Genomic DNA, 6225 nt, shown 5'->3' with positions numbered 1-6225 from the left:
CGGTAACTACATATCCACATGCAAAAGAATCATTTGCACCCTTGCCTCACCCCATATAGAAAAACTAACTCAAACTGGACCATAGACTTAAATTTAAGAGCTGAAATTAAGAGTGAATCTTTATGACCTTGGGCTAGGTAATGTTTTTTAAGATATGACACCAAAAGTACAAAAAACAAAGTAAAAAAAAATACGTTGGACTTCATCAAAATCAAAACATTTTTGCTGCAAATGATGCAACCAAGAAAGTGAAAAGACAATCCACAGCATGGAAGAAAATAGTTTTAGACTGCTAATAGCTGTGGAGTTATTTTATGGAAATGTTATTTTCTTTTCTTCTTTTGAGATGGAGTCTCACCCTGTCACCCAGCCTGGAGTGCAATGGTGTGATCTCAGCTAACTGCAACCTCTGTGTCCCAGATTCAAGCAATTCTCCTGCCTCAGCTTCCCAAGTAGCTGGGATTACAGGTGTGTGCCACCACGCCCCACTAATTTTTTTGCATCTCTTTTTTTCTTTTTTTTGAGGCATCAGCCACGCACTTGGCCAATTGTTTTGTATCTTTAGTAGAGACAAAGTTTCACCATGTTGGCCAGGCTGGTCTCAAACTCCTGACCTTGTGATCTGCCCACCTTGGCCTCCCAAAGTGCTGGGATTGCAGGCGTGAGCCACCATGCCCCACCTATGAAAATGTTTTTAAATTACGTTGCGGCAAATGGTTGCATAACTTTTGAGTGTACTAATCACTGAATTGTGCATTGTAAATGTGTGAATTTTATGCTATATAAATTATATCTCAATAAGGCTATTTTTAAACAATCAATGCAACTCCTTTATTAAACTAAAAAAGAAAACCATTAGATTCAGAATACCTCTCAATAGATTCAGAGAAGTGTTTGACAGGATCAATTCAGCAAATTAGGAATAGAAGGGAACTTCCTCAAACTGATAAAGGGCACCATCAAACAACCTACAAGTAACGACATGCTTGATGGTGAAAGACTAAATGCTTTCCCTAAAGATCAGGTCAAGACAGGAATGTCCACTGCCGTCACTTCTATTCAGCACTGTACAAGATATTCTCTCTTTTTTCGTACAAAATAGTCTAGCCAGTGCAATGAGGTTTTTATTTTTTATTATTTTTTTGAGACAGAATCTTGCTCTGTCATCCAGGCTGGAGTGCAGTGGTGCAATCTTGGCTCACTGCAGCCTCTACCACCGGGTTCAAGAGATTCTCCTGCCTCAGCCTCCTGAGTAGCTGGGATTGCAGGCATCTGTGACCATGCCCAGCTAATTTTTGTGTTTTTAGTGGAGACAGGGTTTCATCATGTTGGTCAGGCTGGTCTCAAACTCCTGACCTCATGATCCGCCCGCCTTGGCCTCCCAAAATTCTGGGATTACAGGTGTGAGCCACCGTGCCCGGTCAGCTTTTTTTTTTTTTTTTTTTTTTTGAGACAGAGTTTCGCTCAGTTGCCCAGGCTGGAGTGTAATGGTGCTATCTCAACTCACCGCAAACTCCGCCTCCTGGGTTCAAGCAATTCTCCTACCTCAGCCTCCTGAGTAGCTGGGATTACAAGCATGCGCCACCACACTCAGCTAATTTTGTATTTTTAGTAGAGATGGGGTTTCTCCATGTTGGTCAGGCTGGTCTCGAACTCTCGATCACCTCAGGTGATCCGCCCACTTCGGCCTCCCAAAGTGCTGAGATTACAGGCGTGAGCCACCACCCCTGGCCCAAACTCCCTCAGCTTTTGTTTATCTTGAATGTCTTAATATCTTGCTCACTTTTTTTTTTTTTTTTGGAGACAGTGTCTCACTCTGTCACCCAGGCTGGAGTACAGTGGCACAGTCTTGGCTCGCTGCAACCTCTGCCTCCCAGGTTCAAGCAATTCTTCTGCCTCAGCCTCCTGAGTAGCTGGGATTACAGGCATGTGCCACCACACCTGGCTAATTTTTATATTTTTAGTAGAGACAGGATTTCACCATGTTGGTCAGGCTGGTCTCAAACTCCTGACCTCGTGATTTGCCCTCCTTGGCCTCCCAAAGTGCTGGGATTACAGGCGTGAGCCACCACACCTGGCCACTCCCTCACTTTTGAAGGATAGTTTTGATGGATATAAGATACTTAGTTGACAGCTTTTTCTTTTACCACTTCACTGTGTTAACTTTTTGATCTCTATAGCTTCTGATGAGAAATCTGCTGATTTTCATCTTATTGAGGATTCCTTGCATGTGGAGTTGCTTCTCTCACGCTCTTTTCAAGGTTCTCTCCTTGGCTTTCTAAACTTTAATTATAATGTGTCTCACTACGGGTCTCTGAGTTCATCTTACTTGGAGTTCATTGAACTTCTTGGATTTTTTATATTTATGCCTTTTGTCAAATTTGGGAAGTTTTCAGCTATTATTTCTTCAAATATTCTCTCAGCACCTACCCCCCTTCTCCTTTGGAACTTTCACCATGCATACTTTGGTGCACATGATGGTTTCCCACAGGTCTCTTAGGCTCTGTTCACTTTTCCTCAAGCTTTTTTCTTTCTATTCCTCAGACTCAATAATTTCCATAGTCCTTTCTTCAAATTTGCTCATTCTTTTTTTGTATTAGGCCATTCTTTGTGTTCCTATAAAGGAATACCTAAGACTGCATAATTCACAAAGAAAAGAGGTTTCATTGGCTCATGGTTCTGCAGGCTTTGTGGGAAGCATGGTGCCGGCATCTGCTTCTGGTGAGGCCTCAGGAAGCTTATTTACAATCATGGTGGAAGGTGGAGAGCCAGCCCATCACACAGCAAGAGCAGGAGCAAGAGAGAGACGAAGGAGGTGCCACACGCTTTTCAACAACCAGATCCCACAATAACTTACTCACTGTTGCAAGGAGAACACTAAGCCATTTGTAAGGGATCTGTCCCCATGACCAAAACACCTCCCACCAGGGCCCACCTCCAACATTGGGATTACATTTAAATATGAGGTCTGGGAGGACAAGCATTCAAACTATATCATTGATTCTGCCCATTTGTCATTTTATTTGTTATACTTTTTAGTTGCAAAATTTGTTCTTAGTTTCTTTTTCAGGTTTTCTATCTCTTTATTGATATTTCCTTTTTTTTTTTTTTAGACAGAGTCTGCTCTGTCACCCAGGCTGAAATGCAGTGGCACGATCTTGGCTCACTGCAACCTCCGCCTCCTGGGTTCATGCCATTCTCCTGCCTCAGCCTCCCGAGTAGCTGGAACTAGAGGCACCCGCCACTGCGCCAGGCCAACTTTTTGTATTTTTAGTAGAGACGGGATTTCACCATGTTAGCCAGGATGGTCTCCATCTCCTGACCATGTGATTCACCCGCCTCGGCCTCCCAAAGTGCTGGGATTTCAGGTGTGAGTCACAGCGCCCGGGCTTTTTTTTTTTTTTTCTTTTAATTGCCTGGGCTGGAATACAGTGGTGTGATCTTGGCTCACGGCTACCTCCACCTCCTGGGTTCAAGTGATTATCCTGCCTTAGCCTCTCGAGTAGCTGGGATTACAGACATGCACCACAACGCTTGGCTAATTTTTGTATTTTTATTTTTGTTTATTTTTTTTTAAGAAAAGTTTTATTAATGTGTTAATATTTCAGCAAAGTTATCAACGGGTTGAAAACACAAACACACTATTACAGGCTTTAAAGTAACAAACGAGTTTTACACAATTGAAATATTACACATACTTATGGGAATTATTGAATGATTAACAGACTCATAAAATAAATTTTTTGTTTGTTTGTTTGAGACAGAGTCTCGTTCTGTTGCCCAGGCTGGAGTGCAGTGGCACGATCTCAGCTCACTGCAACCTCCGTCTCCCGGGTTCACGCTATTCTCCTGCCTCAGCCTCCTGAGTAGCTGGGACTACAGGCGCCTGCCACCACGCCCAGCTAATTTTGTGTATTTTTAGTAGAGACGGGGTTTCACCATGTTAGCCAGGTGGGTCTCAGTCTCCTGACCTCATGATCCACCCTCCTCAGCCTCCCAAAGTGCTGGGATTACAGGCGTGAGCCACCACGCCCAGTCAGACCCATAAAAGAAATTAAATCTGAAAAGACGAAATCCAGTATTAGCACCTGCAATATCTCTGACAGTGAAATTTTTAATGGTTTCCCTCTCCTAATGTATTTTTAAACTCGCTCCCAAATACAGTGCTCTCAAACCCCAAGGATGAACGCAAAGGCATAAGCAGCCCTGATCCTAGAAATGTACAGCCAAAAGCAGAGCTACAAATAGGGACTCAGATTTGAGAGTTTTACTTAGAAGTAACTTACTGTACTTGAGCCGATCATAATGTGCACTGAATACTGTATATGAGAAAACTCTGTGAGTCATAAGGTTTGCATAGGGATAGTTAAAAATTAGTAATATACAGTATTATTCCTATCAAGTTTTTTCTCATAAGCTATATTTATAGGAAAACTGTAATTAAAATATTTATTATTGTGATTTTTTTTTTTGAGACAGAGTCTAGCTCTGTTGCCCAGGCTGCCACCATGCCCAGCCTAAAATATTTTTTATACCTGCTTATTACATATCCAGGGACACAGCAGGAACATCTATGTGTTTGATGGTTTGGCATCCACTTTATTGTGCTTACTGATTTTTGTGATAAGCAACACACATCACATCTTCACAACATTCAAGGTAATGCAACAATGATATAAAATTCTCCAAAGAAATAACTGGAAATTGCATTAAATACTGCTTTAATGAGGAATAATTGCTATAATAAAACAAATAACATTATACATTATTTTTTCAATGAGCTTCAGTTTGAAGAACCGAATAGTAGAAACAGATCTTAAGATTTGAGTTATGGTAAAACCGGTAAATCTTTGAAATCTAGGAGGTGCATTAGCACAACCACAGCCACAACCAACCCTTGCCAAAATCCTGCAGAAAAGCATTTTATTAATCTAGGGGAACAAGATGGAACACTGGTGAAGATACAACTTGTTGAGGTCTAAAGCTACCTGAGAAGCTGCCCCAGGGAATGAAGAGAACCAATGGTATGTACTGGTGGCAGATAATAAGCTTTGCGCTGGGCTGACCAGCTGCATTTTATTAAATGGCCTTGAATAAAAAAAGTGAAATGCTTCATTGTGTTTTCTCAGAAACTAGTCCAAAGATTACAGAGTCCTACACAATTTAGAGACACAAAGTGGATGCTGAGAGACTAGAGGTCACTCCAGGTGTGGAATGCTACAAAGTAAGTCCTTGGAGTAAATGGCACCCTGGATCTAGCGGCAGATAGAAAGGAATGATGCTCTGGAGAGGAGGTAGGGACACTGCGGTCAGCCAATGGATACATGAGGGGCCTGGCTGGAAGTGGGATATTTAATTCTATGGTTTATCTTCTGTGGCTCATGGCTCTGTCTTCATAAATGCTAATTTCAATAACTCTCAGTCCTCACTCAACGGGGTCTGTCAGGAAGAGGCCTTGTGGAACATAGATCTTCTCATTCTGCCCTTGAATGTGTTTGGAGACTTTCTTCAGAACCCTCTCATAATGAGTTTCCATGCATAGGAAGATGGTATATGCTGTTAAACAAGCCAAAGAACCTTTGAGATATGATTGGCTGCCAAGCTTCTCTGCTTCTGCATAAAGGTTATTTAGAGTTCGAACTATTTCTTCAAGCTGCTGCCTATCAATCCGGTTCTCCAGCTCCTAGGGGAGCTCGGTCTGGATCTGGCAGTGTGTGCCACTGCTGCAGTCCCGCTGAATGAACACCTTTCTGGACACTGGTGCCTCATGGCAAGGACAGGACGGGCCGCACTCTAATTTTTGTATTTTGGGTAGAGACATAGTTTCACCATGTTGGCCAGGCTGATCTTGATCTCCTGACCTCTGGTGATCCGTTCACCTCAGCCTCCCAAAGTGTTGGGATTACAGGCATAAGCCACTGCGTCCTGCCCTCCTGTGAGTCTTTAAGGCCAAGTCAATATAAAGTCTTTAATGCTTTGTCAAGATAAAAGCTCACGTCCATTTCAGTGTCAACCATCAGGGACTCAGCTGCAGACACTTTTGACTTATCTGCTTTTTGTTTATTTGTTTTTATTTTTTGTGGGTTTTTTTTGCAAGCCTTTATGCTGCCTTCCTGTCTTTCTTTTTTTTCTTTTTAGACTAAGTCTTGCTCTGTCCCCAGGCCAGAGTGCAGTGGCGTGATCTCAGCTCACTGCAACCTCCGCCTCCAGGGTTCAAGCAATTCT

General features: G+C 42.5%; 1 pseudogene; it reads right to left on the bottom strand.

Moving 5' to 3' along the window:
* Positions 1-5365: 5365 nt before the first annotated feature.
* LOC111530443 overlaps positions 5366-6225 on the bottom strand; it is a 4547-nt pseudogene continuing 3687 nt past the window's right edge.

This window comes from Piliocolobus tephrosceles, unplaced genomic scaffold (assembly GCF_002776525.5).
Source record: "Piliocolobus tephrosceles isolate RC106 unplaced genomic scaffold, ASM277652v3 unscaffolded_74, whole genome shotgun sequence".
In the NCBI taxonomy this organism is placed as follows: Eukaryota; Metazoa; Chordata; class Mammalia; order Primates; family Cercopithecidae; genus Piliocolobus; species Piliocolobus tephrosceles.
This window is presented reverse-complemented; position numbering and strand designations above follow the sequence as displayed.